Here is a 10,389-nt window from a genome sequence, read left to right as displayed (position 1 = left end):
ATTCTGACATGTTTAAGGCGAGGACTTTAGCTGCTATTCTATTGTACCGGGCCCTTAAAAATATCTTTAAAAGATTAAAAATAAAATTTAGGAGTCTACATTGTGGTGCAGTGAGTAAAGCCACTGCTTGTGACTCCAGCAACAATATTGGAGCATTATTCATTGTTATTCAAAAGGCAGATTTTATATAGAGGGAAGGAGAGACAAAAAGAGGTCTTCCATCAGCTGGTTGACTCCCCAGATGGCTGCAACAGCTAGAGTTTAGCTAATCTGAAGCCAGGAGTCAGGAGCTTCTTCCGGGTCTCCCACACGAGTGCAGGGTCCCAAGGCCCCAGGCCGTCCTCGACTGCTTTCCCAGGCCACAAGCAGGGAGCAGGAGGGGAAGTGGAGCATCCCAACGTCTGCAAGATGAGGATCCAGCCACTGAGCGAGCCATCACATCAGATCCCCAAATAAATGAATCATAGCAAAGAATATACAGGGCTTGGCATGGTGGCCTAGTGGCTAAGTCTTCACCTTGAACATGCTCAGACCCCATATGGGTTCCGGTTCTAATCCCAGTGGCCCTGCTTCCCATCCAATTCCCTGCTTGTGGTCTGGGAAGGCAGTCTCAGATGGCCCAAAGCCTTGGGATCCTTCACCCGTGTTGGAGACCTGGAAGATGTTCCTGGCTCCTGGTTTTGGATCAGCTCAGCTCTAGCCATTGTGGCCACTTAGGGAGTGAATCAATGGATGGAAGATCTTCCTCTCTGTCTCTCCTCCTCTCTGTATATCCCACTTCCCAATAAAAATAAATACTTGGGCCCGGTGGCGTGACCTAGCTCCCTAAGTCCTCGCCTTGAACATACCAGGATCCCATATGGACACCGATTCTAATCCCGGCAGCTCCACTTCCCATCCAGCTCCCTGCTTGTGGCCTGGGAAAGCAGTCTAGGATGACCCAAAGGCTTGGGACCTTGCCCCAGTGTGGGAGATCCGGAAGAGCTCCTGGCTCCTGGCTTCAGATCAGCTCAGTACCGGCCATTGCGCTCACTTGGGGAGTGAATCATCAGAGGGAAGATCCTCCTCTCTGTCTCTCTACCTCTCTGTATATTTGACTTTGTAATAAAAATAAATAAATCTTAAAAAAAATTATAAATTTTCTACCACCTAAGAAATCGGTTTCGCTGCTTGCTCTTTTTCTGTTGTACTTTTCTGTCTCTTTAAGTTGTGTAAAATGCAGGTTTGGGGGCTGAAAGTTAGCTTGTCTGCTGCTTGCTATGGCTAAAGGTATCCGAGGCTAACGTTCCTGTTGGCCTTGTTTTTGCCTGCTCTGCTCTTTCTGAATTTCCTCTTGCCAGTTTTTTCAGTAGTGGCCTGTTCCATCCCTAGCTGCCCCTGTCGTCATATGGGAGCCTGATACACGTGGTGCCAAGGCTGGAGGGTGGGGTGGCATGAAGAAGCATTCTGCTCACTCTGTTCTTAGGCCTCAATCTTTTACTGAGCTTCATTATCTTTATTATTATTTTTTTTAAGAAAGATACATAAAGAGAGGAAGATGTTCCATCCGCTGATTTACTTACTCCCCAAGCGACTGCAACAGCCAGAGCTGAGCTGATCCAAATCCAGGAGCCAGGAGCTTCTTCTGGGTGTCCCACATGGGTGCAGGATCACAAGGCTTTGGGCCATCCTCGACTGCTTTACCAGCACACAATAGAACCAGCGCCCATAAGGGATCCCGGCGTGTGCAAGGTGTGCACTTTAGCCACTAGGCCACTGCACTGGGCCCCTGCACTGGGCCCTCTTATTGAGCTTTCATGCGCGACCTCTGACCTTCACAATGGTCTCATCCCCCACCTATCTTGGGTGGGAGATGAGGCTATGGCTGGGAGTTTCCCTTCCTCCACATTGGTGAGGAAGAGAGAAGGAGTTTGTTAAGAACAATGTTCTGGGTTTATTTCAACATTGCTACTTTCTTTCTACCCCTGCTGGAAGCTTGTGGGATCCGTGGTGGTAAAAGTCACAAAAATGTGGGGGCCCATTAAGGCCGAGCTCTGATACATTGATTCAGTCTTGCAAGCAGGTCCAGTGCTCTGTGAGTATTCATACCAGTTGCTGGTACCAGTTGCTTTGTTGCCAGCAAGCCATGATGTTCAGTTCCATCTGTTGTTCTGACCTCTTCCAGTTGTGGGGCATGAATGTTTTCCCTATGCCTTCCATGCTCTGATGGGTCTTAAAAAGGTCGTTCTACATTCTTTTTAAAGATTCATTTATTCAAGGCCCCAGCTGCCATGGCGCAGCAGCTGGTTCCTCACTTTGCAAGCACCGGGATCCCATATGGACACTGTTTCATGTTCTAGTTGCTCCACTTCTCATCCAGCTCCCTGCCTGTGGCCTGGGAAAGCAGTGGAGAATGTCCCAAAGCCTTGGGACGCTGCAAATGCATGGGAGACCTGGAGGAAGCTCCTGGCTCCTGGCTTTGGATTGGCTCAGCTCTGGCTGTTGTGGCCACTTGGGGAGTGAACCAGTGGACAAAAGATGGTTCTGTCTCTCCTTTTCTGCATAAATCTGATCTGCATTTTTAATAAAAATAAATCTTTTTTTTCTTCTATTTTATTTTGAATTTTATGGTACAATTCCATAGGATCTGGGAAAAATAAATCTTAAAAGAAAATGATTCATGGGCCCGGTGGCGTGGCCTAGTGGCTAAGGTCCTTGCCTTGAACGTGGCGGGATCCCATATGGGCGCCGGTTCTAATCCCGGCAGCTCCACTTCCCATCAAGCTCCCTGCTTGTGGCCTGGGAAAGCAGTTGAGGACAGCCCAAAGCCTTGGGACCCTACACCCGTGTGGGAGACCCGGAAGAAGCTCCTGGCTCCTGGCTTTGGATCGGCATAGCATGGGCCGTTGCGCTCACTTGGGGAGTGAATCATCGGACAGAAGATCTTCCTCTCTGTCCCTCCTCCTCTCTGTATATCTGACTTTCCAGTAAATAAATAAAAATCTTAAAAAAGAAAAGAAAATGATTCATTTATTCAAAAGGCAAAGTTAGAGAGAGGGAGGGACAGACATATCGTCTGTCCACTCTTTCCTCCCCAAATGGTTACCATGGCTGAGATTTGCCATGCTGAAGCCAGGAGCCTGGAGCTCTTAGTCTCCTATGTAAATGGCAGAGACCTAAGCATTTGCAGCATCTTTCATTGCTTTCCCAGGGAAACTGTCAGGGAGCTGGATTGGAAGAGGAGCAGCTACGACTTGAACTGTTGCCTGCAAGGGATGCTGGCATTGCGGGTGGCAGTTTAATGTGCTCCAGCATAATGCTGGCCCAGAGAAATGGTGTTCTATTTTAACTTGTTTAACTCTTTTTTTTTTTTTTAAGATTTATTTATTGGAAAGTCAGATACACAGAGAGGAGGAGAGACAGAGAGGAAGATCTTCCATCCGATGATTCACTCTCCAAGTGAGCGCAACGGCCGATGCTATGCCGATCCGAAGCCAGGAGCCAGGAGCCTCTTCCTGATCTCCCACACGGGTGCAGGGTCCCAAGGCTTTGGGCCGTCCTCGACTGCTTTCCCAGGCTACAAGCAGGGAGCTGGATGGGAAGTGGAGCTGCTGGTATTAGAACCAGCGCCCCTATGGGATCCCGGTGCGTTCAAAGAGAGGACTTTAGCCGCTAGGCCACGCCACCGGGCCCTTAACTCTTTTCTTGTTAGAATGGGAGTGAAGACTTCCATGTGCTTTACATGTCAGAGTGGACACCAGAAGCTGTGGTCTGCCATATCTCTCTGTAGGAAACAGCATGTGATAGCATGCATAGCACTTCCTCATTTCATAGGCTGGTAGCCTGAAATTAGCCATAGGGGGGAAATGTTACCAAGCAAGCTTGATTTACTTTGTTAACTGTCTCGATTTAAGAAAGTGACAGGTGGCCACACTGTGGTGCAGTAGATCACAAACCCTTGTGAAGTCTCTGCCTTTAACCCAGGCATCCCTTACTGGAGGAGCTATTCAAGCCCCAGCTGCTCCACTTCTAATCCAGCTCCCTGCTCATGCGCCCGCGAAGCAGCAGAGGATGGCCCAAGTCCTTGGGATCTCTTCCCCACCTGGGATGCCCGGATGGAGTTCCAGCCTCCTGGCTTCGGCGGATCCTTCTTGGCTACTTATGAAGCAAACCAGCAAATAGAAGATTTCTTCTTCCACGCTTCCCATTCTTTATCTGCTTTCAAATAAAGTAACATCTTTTTTTTTTTAAAGTGATACAGAAAATGTTAATAAGGAAGCTTAAAAGTGTATGAGAGGATGGGCATAGAGCCCAGCAGTTAGGACACCAGTTAAGCAGTCTCATGTTCCTTAGTGTAGTCCTTGGCATCAATATCCAGCTCTGCTTCTAATTCCAGCTTCTTGCTGATATGAATGGCGAGACGCTCAGCGATGGTCCAAGTGACTGGGTTGCTGAATCCTCATGGAACACTTGAAATTGCACTCCTGGATCCTATTGTGAGAGCTTGTTTGGAGGTTCTAGCAGGGGAGCACAGCTACTCATATAGCCTTGATCGAAGACCGGTCCTCCTCTAGCGGGGATGGTCGTCCTCTTCGATGGAGCGCGCAGCTTCGGGAGGGACGCACATGGAGTGGTGAGGGAGGAAGGGGACACCCGCCTAGCCAGCCAGATCGGCCGAATCAACCCTGGCGATCAATGGGGTGACAGATGTCGCAGCCAGATCGCCCTCACATCCTCCCGGAGCCTATCTTCAGAACCCCAGCTGTTCGTAAGTATTTAGGGAGCAAACCAGCAAATGGGAGATTCGTTTTTCAAATAAGTCCGTTTTTTTGGGGGGGGGGGGGTCAGTGCCATGTGTTACATTTAATCATCTGCCTGTGACACCAGCATCCTTTATGGGCACTGGATGAATTCTGGCTGCTCCACCTCTGATGCAGCTCCCTGCTAATGGCCTGGGAAAGCAGCGGAGGGTAGCTCAAAGCCTTGGGACCCTGCACCCACGTGGGAGACGCAGAAATTCTCATCTCCTGGCTTCAGACTGGTTCAGCTCTGTGACCACTGCAGCCATCTGGGGAGTGAACTTGCAGATGGAAGACCTGTCTCTCCCCTCTGTACTTCTGCCTTTCAAATAAACAAATCTTTTTTTGGTTTTTAATATATTATGTCTATAGCCATTACATTATCAATAGCACAAAGATGGTTTCAGTGTCAAGCGCCTATTATCCAACTTAGCAGATGTTGTGCTCCTCTGAGACAAACGAGTGGTAGTCCAATGTTTCATTTTCATCTTTTTTTTTTTGCATACTTCTTTTTAATTATTTTTTTTTTTTTTTTTACTGGAAAGGCGGATATACAGAGAGGAGAGACAGAGAGGAAGATCTTCCGTCCGATGATTCACTCCCCAAGTGAGCCGCAACGGCAGATGCTATGCCGATCCGAAGCCAGGAGCCTCTTCCGGGTCTCCCACACGGGTGCAGGGTCCCAAAGCTTTGGGCCGTCCTCAACTGCTTTCCCAGGCCACAAGCAGGGAGCTGGAAGGGAAGCGGGGCTGCCGGGATTAGAACTGGCGGCCATATGGAATCCCGGGCGTGCAAGGCGAGGACCTTAACCACTTGCGCCACCGCGCCGGGCCCTCATTTTCATCTTATAATGCATTTGAAAACACCAACTGCTGAGGTTTGAGTACTAGCTTGGCTGTTTCACAAAGGCCCACACAGCTGAGGGTTGGCTCCAAGGGCGGCAGGCATTTGGGGAAGACAGTCTCCAGAGGGTGAGGTCTAGTAGGAAGCCCTTAGGTTATTCAGGCTGTGCCTTTCACAAAGTATTTCTCCTAAACGTCTTACTACTACAAAGTTTGTTTTTGGGCCCAACTCTCTGTTCTCCGTGAGCTATGTAAACTTCTCTCCCCTAGTAGTTTTTCTCAGGTATTTCACTGCAGAGACAAAGGGGAGACGAATCCATCCACCAATAGTCACAACCGCAATAGCAGCACAGGGTGGGTAGGTGGGAAGCAGGCTGGGGACTGCTGGCGGTGTACACCATCGGAGTCAACTGCAACTCACGTGGGCTGTGTGTGACTTGGCTTCTCTGCCACCGACCCGGCCCCCTGGTGGAGCAGCAGCAGATGGCTCTAAGGCTTGGGCTTTTGCCACCGAGGTTGGAGATCTCAAAGAAACTCCCGGCTCCTGATTTCAGCCTGGCCCAGCCCCAGCCATCGCGGCCGTCTGGGGAGTAAGCCAGCACATGGGAGATTGGTTTCTCCTTGACTTTTTGTAACCTGTACATGGTTGTCAGATGAAATCACCATGAACTCAGGCATGTGGCAGAACTTGTGTGTGTTCATTTTGGTGCAGTGGGTGTAATACTGTAAATGTTGATGTCCCAGGAACCGGCACTGTGGTGCAGTGTGTTAATCCGCTGCTTGCATATGGGTGTCACATTTCGGTGCTGGTTTAAGACCCTGCTGCTCTTACTAACGGCCTTGGAAAGCAGCAGAGGATAGCCCAAGTTTGGGCCCCTACACTCACATGGGAGTCCCCAGAAGCTCCCAGTTTTTGACCGGTCTAGCACCAGCTGTTGTGACCATTTGGGAAGTGAATCATTGAATGGAAGATCTGTCTCTCTTCTCTTAATTCTGCCTTTCAAGTAAAACTAAAATGAAAATCTTAAAAAGAAAATACTGATGTTCTCTAGATTGGCTGGGGTGGCAGCAGTAACTGCTTGAGTACCTGGGTCCCCAGACTAGAATCCTGGTGCCCAAGGTTGGTGCTGGTTCAACCCCAGGCATCATGGGCACTGGGAGGTGGTCCACTGGTTCATTCTCCAAGTTGCTGCAATGGCTACAGCAGAGCCGACCCGAAGCCAGGAGCCAGGAATCTCATCAGGGTCTCCCACTTAAGTACAGGGTCCCAAGCCTTTGGGCCGTCCTCGACTGCTTTCCCAGGCCACAAGCAGGAAAGGAAGTGGAGCAGCCAGGATAATGACTGGCACCCATATGGAATCTGAGTGCATGTGAGGTGAAGACTTTAGCCATTAGGCTACTGTGCTGGGCCATGTAAATTTTATTTATTTATTATTATTTTTAATTTTTTATTGCAAAGTCAGATATACAGAGGAGAGACAGAGAGGAAGATCCTCCATCTGATGGTTCACTCCCCAAGTAGTTGCAATGGCTGGAGCTGCGCCAATCTGAAGCCAGGAGCCAGGAACTTCCTCCAGGTCTCCCACGTGAGTGCAGGGTCCCAAAGCCTTGGGTTGTCTTCAGGCCACAAACAGGGAGCTGGATGGGAAGTGGAGCAGCCGGGATTAGAATTGGTGCCCATATGGGATTCCAGGCGTGCAAGGTGAGGACTTTAACCACTACGTTATTGTGCCGGACCCATAAATTTTATTTTTTATAAATTCTGTGATACACATTATTTATCTTGAGTTTCAAAATAAAATGAATTTGGGGCGACATGACGGCTTGTTAGCTAATCCTCTGCCTGCAAGCACTAGCATCCCATAGCGGTCTCAGTTTGTGTCCCAACTACTCCAATTCTGGTCTTTTTGTCTTTTCTCTGTAAATCTGCCTTTCCAATTAAAAAAATCAATAATTAATTGGTAATGCTACCAGCACACACATCATGGATAACTTTAGAAATTTATTTACTTCGAAGGCATGAGAAGGGAGAAGACCAGAGGAAAAGGGTAAGAGGGAGCAAAAAAAAATCTTTCATTTGCTGGTTCACACCCCAAATGGTTACAACAGCCAGGACTGGGCCAACCAAAACCAGCATCCTGGGGCTCCATCCAGGCTTCCTAGATGGACACAGTGGCCCAAGCACCTGGCCCATTGCCTTTCCAGGTGCCTTCGTAGGAAGGAGCCAGAACACAAAGGAGCCAAGATTCGAACAGGCAATGTGGATGTGGTTACCTCATGTGGCTGTTTAACCCGCTGTACCACAATGTGCACTCCCAGACATTAAAAAAAAAAAAAAGGAAAATTTCCCTGCCTGTGATTTGTCAATGGTAAGGCTGTTATGTTTTACAGGAACTATGCTGAATATCCACGGTGGGGGGTGGTGTGCTATCAGGATGTGGAGATATGATTCAACATGACACAGCTTACCCTGTTGTGCCCAGATTTTGAGATCCGCAGAAATGACCAGGAGTCTGAAGTCGAACCAAGTGCGCAAGGATGGTTTATTCAAGCTCACTCAGCACAGTCGAGCCTGGGTTCTTCGTTGAGAGCAGGCAAGCTGGCTGACCAAACAGGACAAACAGCCCTTACCCGGAGTGTGGCCCCCCTTCCCCCCCAACAGCACATTGATAGGGTTTTTTATAGAGGCAGTCCATAATAGTTTGAAAAGGGGCAATTCACAATAGCCAGCAAGGTGAGGCTGGGGGCGGGGAGGGCAGAATACCACACATTCCCTACCTATCTTGCCTGCACAGCCCCGCCTCCAGCAACTAAGGGAAGCACCCACTTGGAGCACCTGCCAGATAACCAGACTTAGGTGGGCCCTGATTCATTCAAGGTCGAGCCATGAGCAAATGGTTGGGATTTTGATACTGAGGTTCTTCAACCCAAAGAAGGGCCGCCATCTTGAACACTTTACGCTAAGTGAACTAAGCCAGTCACAGGAGACAGATTCTCAAATGGCATTTATCTGGGGCATCTGAAGTTGTCAGCATCAGAGAAACAAAGCAGAACAGTGGTCGCCAAGGACCGGAAGTGGGGCAAGCCAGTCGTCGTGCACACTTTCAGTAGTGCAGGATGAAGAAGCTCTTGAGGCTTGCAGTGCAACAAGCTGATGTTACTGAATTGCACAATTAAAACTGTGGTGCGGGAGAGGAGTTGGCCTCATTCAAACACTCATGTTTGACACGATTGTTTCCAACTCTGCCGAACAGTATTTCTTTTCTTTGATTTCCGAGGCCTCTTGTTCCATGCGGCAGGCTGGCAAGCCGTGGTCGGCAGCTGCGCTGCCTGGAGCCTGACAGATACCACAGCTTTTTCCTACTGCAAATGCAGTAGACTGATTAATGTGAGAAAGTAAATGGACAACCAGAAATAGGTCAGATGGCAATTAGAATCTTGGGGAAATAGTTTTGATTGTTTAAAAAACTAATGCACATGACTGCATAATTGAAAATCTGCATATTGTATTGAAATCAAAGTCAGATAAAACTTGAAATCACAGCTGCTTTATCTTATAACCCACAGTGCATTACTAATTATGGGCAGTGCAAGGGCCTGAAACGGAAGTATTTCTGAGAATAAATGAGAATTAAACACTTGGTCAGAAATGACAAAGCCCAAAATATAAAAACAAAACAAAACATTCTATTATAAAGTTTTACCCAGCAAACTTGCAACCATGGAAGAAAAACAATGAAGTAGGACTTGATTTTAATACGCAGCCTTTGGTGGTGGCGTTTTGGCACCGTAGGACAAGCTACATCCCAAAGTGAGGTGCTGGCTGGCACCCTGACTGCTCAGCTCCTCACCCAGCTGTCACTCTGCCTTTCCAATCCTAAAACGAGGTAAAGAAGACTTTAACACAATCTGAACTTGGAAGCCCTTGGGGTAAGGAGTAGGGCGAGCTACCTGACACGGCTGGCCTGCCTGACTGTACTCCAGTGAGGTATGAACACCTGCTTGGTAAGGATGCATGGCATTACCTCCTGGGGCGCGGGCCGCACTGGCGAGGTGCGGGATAGGAGAAAAACGAAGGCCCTGTTCCTCTGCCCGCAACTTCAGCACAACGTTAAGACCTACAGGATGTTCACAGCACATTGAGTGCGCATTTGCCACGACCCGACGAGGGGCACCCGTGCTTGGGGGCGAGCAGGGGAAAGGCACGCGGTGCGCATCCCACTCGCGCAAGCGGGGCAGCGCGGCCCTGCGTCCTCGGCCGGCCCTGGTCTCCCGCAGCGAGCGGACTCCATGCCCGACAAGGTCCGCGCGCCAACAGCCGCCAGGGCTGCTCGCTTCCAGGCCTGCGCTGGGTCCCCAGTAGCTCAGCCCTGCTCCTGCGGAAGCGCTCCACCTGGCCGCCATCGAGAGCCCGCGGGCGGGAGCCGCACGGTCCTCCCGGTCCCTCCCGGGCTTTCCCGTCGTTTCCCGGTCCTTCCCGGGCCCTCCCGTCGCTTCCCGGTCCTTCCCGGTCCCTCTCAATCCTCCCCGGTCACTCCTGGCCCTCCCCGTCCTTCCCCGGTCCCTCCCAGGGCCGACACGTTCCAGAGATCTCGCGAGAGGAGCCGTGGCTGACTCCTCCCCCAAGAGCGCGGCGCCTGCGTGCTCGCTCGCCGCCAGGCCTTCCCAGGTGGTGCCCGGGTTGCGCAGTGGACGCAGGAGCGCCGCTGGCGCCGTTCCGGAAGTGGACGCGCCGGCTCGCCTTGGGTCGGCGGAAGCGGCTTACAAAG

This window comes from Ochotona curzoniae, unplaced genomic scaffold, assembly GCF_017591425.1.
Source record: "Ochotona curzoniae isolate NIBS_2020 unplaced genomic scaffold, NIBS_Ocur_1.0 contig_1014, whole genome shotgun sequence".
NCBI lineage: Eukaryota > Metazoa > Chordata > Mammalia > Lagomorpha > Ochotonidae > Ochotona > Ochotona curzoniae.
Note: the sequence above shows the minus strand (reverse complement) of the source record.